This window comes from Papilio xuthus, unplaced genomic scaffold (assembly GCF_000836235.2).
Source record: "Papilio xuthus unplaced genomic scaffold, Pxut_1.1 DF827461.1, whole genome shotgun sequence".
NCBI classification, from domain to species: domain Eukaryota; kingdom Metazoa; phylum Arthropoda; class Insecta; order Lepidoptera; family Papilionidae; genus Papilio; species Papilio xuthus.
The window spans coordinates 1384134-1398145 of record NW_013531188.1 but is presented as its reverse complement, the minus strand read 5'-3'; positions in this window follow the sequence as shown (position 1 = coordinate 1398145).

The window sequence follows — 14012 nt, the reverse complement described above, 5'->3', positions numbered from 1 at the left end:
TCAAAGTTGGCGCCCTTTCTTTAGCCTACTTGCTATCAAAACGTATTGTGTGAACGCCATCAATTGTCCCGCATACTTAATTGGAGTGAGGGACATACCTGCCTCCCTATTGTTAAATAGTTAATACATTTTATTTCAAATTAATGTCTTGTTTATTTACATTGTTGTTAATAATAGATAAATATATTACGTATTTTTAACAAATGTTTTAAAAATGTTTACAATCTTTATTACATATTTAATTGTTTATTAAATACATTGATAAATTCGCTAGATACCTATATACTTCAGACAAGTCAATATACAACATTTTTAATTTTGATAATTATTATCACTATTTTTATTTAATTTGATTAGTTTATATTATAAAATTTAGTTATTTACATTTAAATGTACGTTTAAACTTTATTTAGTTTACATAATTCTTATAACTCAGGTGTAAAACAGTTCAAATGCAACTAGTAACGCCATCTATTGAGTGGCAAGAGTAAACTCCGCTTGTTTTATTAAATTTTTAAAGTTTTTTAAGTAAATTTAATCTCGTTTAAATCTAAATATTCGCTTTTTATAGACATTCATTAAAATTTTAGTAATGTTAATTTTATAATTTAAATCGTTGCAACGCTACAGCCGAGGGTACTACGAAACATATGTCGATTCGAATCATACATGTTTAAGCTTAGAATTTCTTATTAATTAACCTTGATTTTTATAATCTAACTAGGCATATTATAAATTATTTCTTCTATAAAATATCTTATTCTAAAAGCTGTATAAACATCAACGCTTAGTTTAAATTAAATGTATATATTTTTTCTATGTAGAAAATTTTCAAAACTACGATCCGTGGCGAGCTAACGAGCTGCTGTTGGAAGGATGGAGAGCAATAGGCATGTGTGAATGAACCTACACCATTTATATAACCCCGGCACTTCATACGAATAAGTTAAGCCTCATTCCGTGCCTCAAAGTTAAAACAAATATAAGGCATTTGAATTTCCAACACTACTTAGATTTGAGTTTATTCAAAAACACATTTCTATGTATATACGTTTACAAATACAGGTATACGAATTTTTTAGATTCATGTAAGAGCTTTCGACGTTAACAAAATTATACGAATGTTATTCAGGAAAGAAAATTTGTAAAATTACATCATGCTATATTTTTTATGTAAATTTTATTAATATATTTATGAATAAAAGTAACACGCTTAATATAAACTAAAGTAAATAAATAAATATTTTTTCTTCCAGACTGTATTCTAAATCTTTGTCAAATTTCAGCGACATCCGTACATCCATTCTGGAGATACCTTTTAACAAACATCCATTTATCCATCCAATCATTCGCATTTATAATATTAGTAAAATAACTCGAATTTAATTGAATTCAAGTCTTTGTTCCTCCATACAGGACTTAAGGTAAACGATGCTTTAATGCGATCCCAATCACAATAGACCGATGAGAATGGCATTTTAATGAATTGTGCTTCTCTCATTTCACTAAAGAAATCCTTTTCAATAAAGCACCTATCTTGAAAAGATGACTTTATAGACGAGGATTGAGTATTGTTATACTGAATACGGCCATTACCCGGGATATTACAAAGAAAGTTATTCATCTATAAGGTTTATTCGGAAGAAATATAATTTGCAAATATGTATCCTAGAATTATATCAATATTAGCTGTCGCCTGCGACTCCTTCCGCGTGGAATTACAAAAAGTTTATATAACATATGTGTTCTTCCAGACTGTGTTCTACATCTATGCCAAATTTCAGCGAGATCCATGCAGTCGTTCTGGATATACCTTCAAACAAACATCCATCCAACCATCTAAACATTCGTATTTATAATATTAGTAGGATTGAAGTAGTTTGATAGCGCACAAAAAAAAACTCACAAAACATTTTTGAAGGAAGTTTTTGTATTAGACATACATAAAATTGAGTTGAAAGGTTACAAGGTATATGACGCTTTAATAGCAAATATAAAAAAATAAACATTGTTTTGTTTTCCTGATTTGAAAAATGACTACGATTCAAATATTGTAATCCACGGCACTATGCCGGTTTAATTAACTTATTTGCAATCTTCGGTAATCTTTTAAATAGTGACAATTAAATTAAAAGTATATTGTATATTACAGATTTGATCAACCAATGAAACTGTTTAAGAAATAACGCATTCTTATATTTTATTCCAAGTTAAGAATAACGATCGGTCTTGGTTCTAAAAGAATTTTACTGGTCCATAAAATGTTTGTACTAAATCCCGCCGTTAAATCCACAGGCCACGTTTAAATTGACCAGGCGATGAAAGTCCTACATTCGGTTACTAGAGCCATAAAATTAGTACAAGACATTTTATGAAGACGTAAATAGTTGTTACGGCCAGCGTTAATTTATTTGGTTTTTCTCATATAAAACCTCTGTAGATACTTTTATCTCATTGAAATAGACTGAAATAACAACATATTTTTCTTTTATAAGTTTATATAAGATGGTATACGAGCGTGCATTTCTATTTAAAGCAAGATATCCAAATAAGGAATATGCTATACGATTGGGTGTAGACAATAAAACATGGTATCACATCTTTTAGGGTATGTCACGTCAATCTGATAGAGTCAAGGTGATGACGATGGTGATGTCAGAGCAGTTTTAACAGTTCTATACTTAATAGTTGGTGATATTTTTTTTTGTAAATAATCAAGAAGGGCGATATTAAGAGCAGCTGAAACCGAGGTGCAGATATGCATAGATGCATGAATGTAGAAGGGAGAGAGGTGTGTCAGAATCGTGCCAAATGGACGTCTCTAGTCTCTGCTTACTCCTCTGGGTTACATTAATTAAGTTGTTAATTAATTATGTTGTTATTATAATTTTATTTTGGTTTATTTGCACACTTATATATCATTAGACAAACATAAACTATCATAAAGTTCTTTATGCCACCGAATCCATTGATATTTATGATTACTTTAGTATTGTTAATACAGCCGAATCCAAACCGAAATCTACTTTAGAGCCTTCTCATATTATTTCGCTGGAGGCTTTATCACATGCAGTAATAGATAAGCCTCCCGCGGCTTCTGAAGCGATTATGTATGGTTGAATGGAATGTATTGTTCACTTGGACGCCTTTCAATAACGTTGGCATTGAGGAAATTACGACGCGTTCTATAAGAAATTCAAGCTAATATTTTAAATGGACTACATTGAAGGATGGACGTAAAATATGTATTACTAGTATGATAAAACTATTTAAAACATATCGTCATACCTGTCATTATCTTGGTTACGCAGAGATATGTTTTAAACTTTGATTTTTGGTCTCAGAAATAAGTTATACGATTCAAAAACCCAACCAAAGTTTGAAATAAGACTACATATTGTGCCATCTAGTAGCAATTCATAATTTAATTTTTGAAGTCTTAACAAGTGACTAACGATTCGTAAAATAGCAATGTTTTATTATATTTTAAAAAGTTATCACATTTATCTACGGAATTTCTCTACAAGCGTAAGTCGATTTCGTGTTGAAAATCGATAAAATTGTAAATTAGAGAAAATTTCGATCGTCCAACAATATTCCCTATGCATTTCCCCTAGGCTACGACCCTACATTAGTCGGTGGGAACCCCTTCGGGTGTCTGATCTTGTTAGTTCCAAATTCGAATATTGGCCACTAAACGTACTCTTGTATTCTTGTCAGATGTGTAGGTAATTTGGTAGAATGTTAAAAATATTCAAAATTGCTGAAGAAGAATTTTCTGCCATAAATTGATGATTTTATTAATTCGATATGAAATAAATTGCATCCTAATTTTATTTTTTAGCTTTAATACAAAATATATTTGCAGATTTATATACGAATATTATTTTGGTATCTTCCTTTGAATTGTTAATATTCAATTGTAAATAAAAGTATTCTAATGCGATATTCTGACGGCCAAAATTACGAACTTGATTAAATAAGACTTAATTTTATTTGTGGAAACACTGAGACTTATAACAACGATGGTTGTGACGATTGTAAAAAAATAACGTTTATTTTGAATATATTATTATTATTAATAATGCTAATATTTATTTTGTTTGTTTACATAATTTTAGTATATAGTATCTTCATTTCTTATTGCAAACAATTTATAAACCGCCTCTCCCCCACCCCTTACGGCATAAGGAAGGGTGACGGATTCTTACGCCGACATCTATCCCTCGTTTATTTATCTTATTACCTTCAAATCAACCCTTAGGCGGTAAGGGGATGTGAATCGCTACATAAACCTTCGATGCATCTCATCTTGTTACTGGCAAATACGCAAATTGGCCAATCGACGATAAACCGAAAAGTGCCCAAATTTTCAACAAACATAAGCAAAAGTCATACTATGTTATTTCTTTTATGTCTGTATTTTTATACATATATACAACTATATGTTTATTTTTACAATTCTTTGATTTTTATATTTTAATAATTTTATAATTATATTAAAAACTCATCTACGAAGTAGAAATAATTTATTTGCCCTAAATGTTTAAATATCTATATCGAATAAAAATAGTTCACATAAAGCTTTATATACCTACAGCAAGCCTAAACCTATATATATAAATATAGTATACGCAATTCCCGCAACGAGTGGCTTCCAGTCTAATTTGCATAATAGCCAATCACACGACAGCGCGCCCTCTAGCGGTTTTGATGACGTTTCCTTAAGGTTTCCACACATTAGGTAAAACCATAAAGGGGTTACGTTAATATAAAATATGCATACCATGTTTATATAAAGAACATACAAAGTTATCTAAGCGTTTGAAGGGCGTCAAAACTTACAATAGATTTAAAATATTCTGAATGAATATTATGAATACAAACATTCTAAATTCTATGAATTATACAAAGTAAATATTTAGGATGTTTACTTCAAAATGTTTTAAGCATATTTTAAATTATATAATACTATCTGAAGATTAAGAATATTTTAAATATGATTATAATAAAAAATAATTCAATGTAATTAAAAAGGAAAGTAAATCTTTCTCACAAGAATTGCAAAAGGAAATTCATTAAGGAAGAAATCATTACACAAAAAAGTGTTGGCAACCTCATCTCGCCTCGAGGCTATAGTTTTAATTCCGTAGAGTATTACTTAACCTTACATAAATCTCACCTTATACCTTTTGATCCGTTTTCTCTACACAATGAGATTTCGCACCTGCAATCAACGTTTAATTCTTTTTGGTAAACCAAAAGTTTTAACAGTTTTAACTTAAGCCTTTATATACTTCCACTTTCCTTTGCGCTAAAATAAAATACACAATAAAGAGAAAATGTTCAATTAAGTCCCATTATCTTCTACCAAAGATTATTTTATATCATAGGGTTGCAGGTTTTTTTAAACAAGCGGCCACCTGAATTCGCCGAAATAGCGAAATAAAGCTATGGGTAGCATAGACATTCGCATTTGCAGATTGCACAGCAGGCGAGGAGACACAGAAAGAGGTTATTTCCCCTTAATATACGTCACCTTCTCCGTCAAATCCCTTATAGAAAAGGGTGAGAAAGGAAAAGAGACTAAAATTAGGCCTCCAAAATCATTAGACGAAACGAAGAATTACTTCCACTCGACGCCTATCTTCTGTGTGGGCGTCTACCATTATAACACTTACATAGTTGGGGGAATTTAATATAATTATATAACCATATAGTAACTTTGAATTGAATAACATCTGAAATATTATATTTGCGGTAGTATTTGCTGGAACTTGGAATCGTATAAAAGATTAAAAATACTACGATCTAGCTATTCGCTTATCGAGAATACTTATTACAGAAAGATAAAAACCTTATTCAGTGAAAGGCAGTCGTCGCCGCTATAAACTTAGTTACACTAAAAGGCTATTACGTCTAGCATACTATTACAAGCTACGAAAACTTCTACGTCTTGTTGAACTTGCTACGTAGTTTTAATTTGAACGCTAAATTTTGCTTGCACATTTATAGAATGTAGAAAATACGAGTTATTCAATTTAACTCAAAGCAGATTAAATAGTTTAATCTGACGAAAATAAATGTAGTAAACATTGGAAAATTATAAATAGGAGAGTGATATTAAGCAGATTTTAATATTATAATTTAATAGCTGTCGGCCAACGACTCCGTTCGCGCAGAAATAAAAAAAGCCTAATTAGTAGTCAGTGTGTTCTTCCAGTTTTCTACGTCTATGCCAAATTTTAAGTCAGATCCGTTCAGCCGTTCTGTAGATACCAAAACAAGCATCTATCCATCCGTCTAAACATTCGCATTTATGATATTAGAGAACTATTATATATTTATCTAAAAAAAATCCTAAAAAAATAAATACCTGCACAAAATTAACTTTAAAAGGAAATTATACAGAATTATTTAATGAGAAAAAGAGAGATGATTTTGGTCAGTTTTATTAACATCAGTTAAAAACAATCATAAAATAATATATGCAATTAATTAAACATCCATCAAAACAGTGTGTATTAATCCTTGATGTTTGTGATTAGATGTGACGGGATGATAACCAACTGATTAATAATTAATTAGCAGTAACTGAGCTAGACATTGAGTGCTGTCAAGCAAACATATACTGTGGTGTTAATCACATCAATTCATTAATTAAGTTTAATCGAGTAAATTTGTAGGGCCTTAGTATGTTCAGTCATACTGTCAAAGTGAAAAATGTATAAAACGTACCAAAAATTGAGCTACGTCTTAACGGTCATTCGTAGCACTGTAGCATGGTAGCTCAGTAACATTATAGTACTGTAGCATCGTAGACCCTTGTCACCGTAGCACTGCGTTGTAGCACCATACCACAGTAGCACCGAAGCCTTTTGATAGCGTAGTGTTATATTACTGTAGTACTGAGGGTATAGCATTAATATTGAGAGAAGACTTTGGTATGGTTTCGTAATATTGTGTCTTAAGAGCGCTGTACTTTTAATACAAAATTTTGTCAATTATAGTTTTAGGAATATTAGTACTGGGCTCTCTTTAGCTTCGTAGCACTGTCACACTAGGTAAATACTATAAAATAAGACTTTAATACTGTAGCAATTTGCAGTATAAAAATGGACTTTTAATTTTAAAATGTATTGACTTCTCGGGCATAATATTCACCAAGTTGCTTCAACAAAAAATAACAAGTGAAGTTTCCAATAAATTGTAACAAAACCTATAACAGTACCGTAGACGTAATAGCCTTTGTGGTGGCTTGTTACAAGTTTGCTTGTTAGAAAAGGCTTTGATTCATTTGATATGTTTCTTTGATAGAAATTCTTCTTACGACACGCTCTTGATAAAATCTACAATACGTTTATAGACTTTACGAAAATAATGTTATATCAAGTAAATAGAATTTCGTTCTTAACTCTTTTATTTACTTTATGTAAATAAATAGATATTTTAAGAAACGTAATATTAACTTTTTTATTTATGTAAATATAGTTTGATGGATCATTTTATTTACATAAAGACTGAAGTTTTTATTTATTTACAATTTATAATATAATACGCTTTCAAAAAAACTGCATATGATTTTGGAAGCAATGATTATGCATGGTTAAATGGAGAGCTTGGTTAACTAAGATCACTTGCTTAGTTATTATAATCAGCTAGTGAGCTACTACTACGTCTTCACTGAGGGTCTCGGAGGCTTCCCTAAGGGGTGGCTAGGCCATAGTTAATCACGGAAGCCTAGTGCGGGTTGGTTGACTTCACACATATGTTAGTCATTATGATTGATTAATATTTCCTACAATACCAGAAATGAAACTAATATCGTAGCCTTATTCTTTATTTATTTATATAAAGGTGATGTAATTAAAATTGAAATAAATAATAGAACTATATTAAAAATACATATACATGGGTTCTTGGAAATTAGTAGCTACGTCCATTTCATGTGAAACGGTTCAATTTAACATTAAGTTTCGAACTGTTCCGTACTCTGTATCAAAAGTTAGTTTACATTTCGAATTGATCAGTACACAGAATCCCTATCTTCTGCAACATCGAAGATAATTATTGTTAACAAGTATCAAAGATATCAAGTTTTAATTAGAAATATTTCTGTTTTCCTGGTAACATAGAATCGAACAATTTCCAATCAAACTTCGACTAATTTTAATTTTTATAGTTTAAGAAGAAAACATCAATTTGTGATGCATTTATTTTTAATAAAATCATTGTATGATTTTTTAATTTATTTTAAAAAAAAAGATTAGTATTTTGTATTTAGTTTAATACATATAAAAAAATAGGCTGTGTCGTTAATTAAGCATAAACTATTCGTTATAATTTTAAACAAAATCAAATGACGTCTCCCAAAAAATTGAAAAACTTAAATGGAATAGGACAGGACACATTATTAGAACAAAGAAAAGAAAATGGACTAAAGACATCATGGATTGGTATCCCAGAGAAGGGAAACGGCAAAGAGTACGACAAATTAAAAGATGGGAAGACGACCCACCAAAGGGATGGCGAAGATTAGCGCCCGATAGAGAGGTGTGGAAGAGACTAGGGGAGGCCTATGTCGAGGGACAACCTGACACACACGATGCTGGGCAATAGATTGTACTTACATAATATACGAAAATAAGTTTATCAATATTGTAATATTAAGATTATTATTGTCAGTGAATTAAGGCTTTATCTATCTATCTATTCGTTATAATTTAAAGATATCTTATTTGAAGTCAAAACTTACATAAATAAATATTTATCGATCACTTAAGTCAGGAATAATTTAAGCAATTAAATCATGTTTTTTTATTAATTAAAATTTACCGCAGATAAAGTAATATAAAATTTATCTGCCATAAAATTTATTCGCAATACCGACTTATTAAATATTATCAACAAAGTTTATAAAAGCTTTGTTGTTTAATCTCATTGTCATCAGCATCGTGTCCTTTGTCCAAAGCCAAGAATAACAATATCGCTTCTTAAAGAGTTTTATTGAGTAATAAAAACTTATACACTGCTTTCAAAAACCGACATCTTTTTAAATTAACAAAGTAATGGAGACTCATCCGTCTCATCTTAAATCCTAGTATATAGAAAAATTGTTGTTTGAAGTTTTATGAAGCTACTTTATACGAACTTAATTCCTTTATATTAAAGTTTTTAGGAAAGTTGTTTAATATGTTTCGTGTAATAATAGAAGCTGAAAATATTTACCCTTCATCTTATTACTTATATTTTTTGTAGGAATCATCTAAAGGTGAGTATAGACTAGAGCGTTCACTTGTAATATAACTGAAGCTTATATGATACGTTTTAGTGTATCAGCACCCTTTCACGAACTTTTACATATATTGAACCATTAATAAGACTATTACATTACGTAGAAATTCTCGAGCAATCTCTTCAGTTTATATCCACCTAAAGGAGTCGCTATGTTCCGATTAACAATACTTGTCAGACTTATATGTAAAAAGAAACAAAGTTTTAGTAAGTTTTCATTATAATAACATATATATCATTCCTCTAGTTATTTTTGAAAAGAAAGAGACAGAAATATGTTTCAAAACATGTGTTTAGACAGTGAACACTGTGGTACCAAACTCATACTGCAAACTCTATTAAGTAGTATGTATATCATAACCAATTCTTCAAGGTATTCTTTCTATGGGATATAAGAGGATATTATTGTAATGGAATTTGTGTTTTTCTTTCTTTACGAAAAATATATACTGCACGGATAAAACTTGATAGATCTTCCTCAAAGACATCGCAATAAATCTGATTTAAAAAGTTATGAATGTTGAACATAAAAAATAAAACAAAAAAATATTAACTTTTCGAAAAGAATATACTAAAATAAATAGATCTTAATTTAATAAAACAATAGTAACATAATATGTATATCTTACTATCTTAATAATATTATAAATGTGACTGTTTGGATGGATGGATGATTGTTAAAAGGTATATTCAAACCGTCTGCATGGATCTACACATAACACATAGACTACTAATTAAGTTTTTTTTTAATTCCGCGCCGTCGCGGGCGACAACTAGTGTTTGTAACAATTTTTAAATCATAATCAACCAAATGTCAAATTAAAATATTGAAAAAATTCTAAATATATTTTTAACCGACTACAAAAAGGTGGAGGTTGTCTATTCGTCTATATTTTTCTTAATAATTTCACCAAATTATTTACAAATCATTTGTCATTTATTTTGCCTCTTGTTTGAATTACCGAATACTCAATCTAATTTATTGTTCTTTGAAACTCTTTGAAACGTATTCAAATATAGTTAGTTACAAAGAAACGAAAAAAAGGTTATCATCTTCAAGGAAATTTATTTGTATAGGACTCGCGAGGGACACGTCTACGAGATATTGAGTTCTTTTTAGTAGAATTGATAAAATGAATATAATAATTATCAAGGATGGAAAAAGAAATGCAAGGAAAAAGTTTTTTTTTGGAAAATTGAAAGGTAAAGGATATAAAGTTCAAAACATTTTTTTTTATTTGAAATTTTTTTGTTTATTCATAAGTAAAGTATCTTCGTTCAGATTAAAGATTAACATTATAAATACGAATTTTTAGATGTATGGATGGATGAATTATTGTTAGAAGGTATCTCCAGAACAGCTGCACGGATCTCTATGAAATTTGGAATAGATGTAGAACATAGTCTGGAAGAACGCATAGGCTAGTTATTCAGTTTTTTTCTTAATTCCGCGCATACAGAGTCGCGGATGTGAGCTAGTTTTCTCATAAAGAAAAGTTAAACAAATACCTAATTAGAGTTCCTTGTTTATCAATAAACTTTAAAATCGATAAACGATTACGCTCCCGAGTAAACTAACAAAATCGGAGTTCGGCATCGCTTAACTTAGAATAAGTTGAAGTGTAAGTTAAGCAAAACCAAAGTCTAACAAAAACTTCGACTGAGAATCCGGCTTTGGTCAGTTTCAAGAACAACTAATTCGCACCAAATTATTCGAATTCATAGAGTTAGTATTTTCGAAGTTTTTGTTAGACTCTAGTATGCACAAAGACCATCTTTTGATTACCTACACCGCTGGCGCAGCAACCCAAGAGAGCCTTAGGTTCCGACTAAAGAGATCGCCAAAGTCGCCTGCCCTGCGCCTTATCCTGCCTATAGGTCCCGCAATTCCAGCTCTACGGCATCTCGCCAGCGGTATTTGGCCGGTCGATGGGTCGGAGCCAATCGGGGTCCCGAGATTTTCTAATTAAAAATTGTAATTTACTTTTTTAATTAGTCATTTTTTTGGGTTTATTTTATGTTCAAAATTTGTTTCACTAAAACGAAAATATTTGTTCATTTTCTGTAGCATTTACTACTCTGTGGTATATCCTAAGTCAGTTAAAGTAATATTTAGGGTGCAATAAACATTATAAACGTTCCAGAGTAGATTAACTTGGCCACTCAGGTACAACTAATTGACCTATTAAGTGGAATAATAGTCAGTACAAATGTCACTCAGTTTTATTTAAATTGGATTAGTATAATAGAATTATTCTCTTAAAGTGTCCACCTTTTTAAAGCCTTTCTTAGTCACTTAAAATTTTTACCGTCGTCAAAATAAACAGGAAAAATGTTGTTCTTAGTATTTTTTTTTAGTTTTAATATTGTTCCTTTTTTTCGAATTGCTAATAAATATGCGTATGGTTGTTCATTAATTTAACAATTCAAAGTTTATCGCAAAGACGAGTCTACGGAATTCGTATAACAAAGCAACACGTGAAGAGTAACTTATTTTAAACTTTTCAATGATAAAACAAACTTTGACATTATTCGCACGACTCTTGATTCCACGCTGATTGCTCTGTGACTTCGTATTTAAATGGAAATTTCTTCTCAACTCATTACGATTTAAATATTAAATAGCCATGACTGTGGTGTTCAAATTCATTGTCATTTTTATTGACACATGTTGTCTCTGTCTTTTTAAAGAGAATGTGAGCGATAACAATATATTTCAATAGAAGTGACACCTGGTAAGGCTACCTGCACATATTTGAGAAGAAATTCAAAGATATGTGTGAAGTCAACCAACCCGCACTTGGCCAGCGTGGTTGACTATGGCCTAATCACCCTTAACTTAGGGTAGGCTCTGAGCCCCTCGGTGGCGACGTATACTGAGCTGATGATGATGAGACGTGACACTATAGTCAAAACCCACAGTCAGATTCCATTTCCAAAACTACAACGACATACTGTTGTCCCTCTTGTACTATTTGTAATAACAGACATAATCCTTTTGTTCTTTTAATTCGGCAATGAACACCCACGTAAAGGTGAAGTATAAAGAATAGTAATATATTTTTAAATGTTTCTTAACCTGTTTTATACATTAAGACATAAATATTAAATAATTAATTATTAATAGACATCTTGCCGTTTTAGGAAAGGAGCAAGGCACAGAAGGGGAACCTAGAGGTTGCTCCACAGAGAAAGTCGCTGTAATTCATAAGTTAATAGAGAGAAATTAACAACAAATTTCTTTGATTCTATCACAAGTTTAAAAACCATTTATATTTAATACTATTTTTATATATGATACTAAAACTAAGTTCATGTGAAAGTTGAGTTAAAATCTAACACGTAAAGAGTTTCAAACTGTTAAGTTGTAAGTTGAAGTAAAGTTTACCTTTGTTTCAATACTTACAGAGTGATCGCTGAGATTTAAAGCTAAAATAGAATAACGTAATGTTTTGTAATTTCGGTTTTATTTTTTTATTCATTAGAGTCATTCTTTTATTCATAAGAGTCATCAATAACCTGACCTTATCCTTACAGAGGGTCGTCACAGTAAGTACTATTCTTGGGCCGCGGACGAGAGCAAAAGCGTGCTCGTGGCCCCGTCCCGATGCGGTGGAGGAACAGAGAGGTTTAGCGGGTATGCCTCCGCTATAGAGGAGAATCCCACATAAGTAACGCGTCCCCCCGGGGCGCGGAGTATGCATAAAGCATTCGTCTCTGGAAAAAAAATAAAAAAAGTAAGTACTATTCTTCCATCATCTCTATCAAACGTTATTATCCATAATTGGTCTAAACCAATAGTTCCCAACTAGTGGTCCGCAAAAGTCAGATTATCGTACGCGAATGATTTTAATATTTGTGGGCAGTTTGCAGTTAGTCGCCATGCAGTGAGCAAAAAGAGCATTTTTGGTGGGATTGGCACGCGGGGTCGCCGGTTTGGCGTAGACAATACAATAACGATCTGTGATTAGTGGTTTGTGTGCTAAGAAGAATACAACCGTAAGCAAGAAAGGGTTGGGAACCCCTGGTCTGAATATTACCTATAAATGCAACTTTTTGGTTCGTGCGTACTATTTGTTGCAGTCCATTCCCAATCGACGCATATTTTTTTCTTATATACGAGTCACTTAAATGAAATATACTTGGTTCAAAATATATCGCTTTACCCACCCCCAATCCCTAAAGCGAAACGTAAATATTAGGTAAACCGTATAACCTCATCCCATGGCGTATGTCGTTATCTCCAAATTTGAATATCAACCAATCAACGTGGGCCTACGGAGGGTAAGATTCTAAATTCAATTTGTTTTAATATTAAATAAAATTCTCTTATACCGCGAATGGACGAATTGTAAACCTCGAACACGTTTTTTCATTTCAAATCGCTTACTGCTTCGCTATTGCATTTTTATGCCTCCCTTATCATCGTAATGATTTTACATTTTTTACCTGATTGGCAGATAAATGTTATTCGTAAATTTGTATCTGTTACTTGCTTCATCTTGCATAAACGTATTGTTAGTTTTTGAAAAGTGACATGTCCTTTATGTTGTATTCCTCTCACGAGTTACTGTGAGTTTCTGAGACCAAAGTCATAGATTAAAACATATTGATATCTCGGTTTTGTCAAAGCTGAAAGACAAGCATAACGATATGTTTTTCGTCTCAGAAACCAACGGTAATTAGAGAATATTATTTCTTTCCAATTTGTTTTGAAG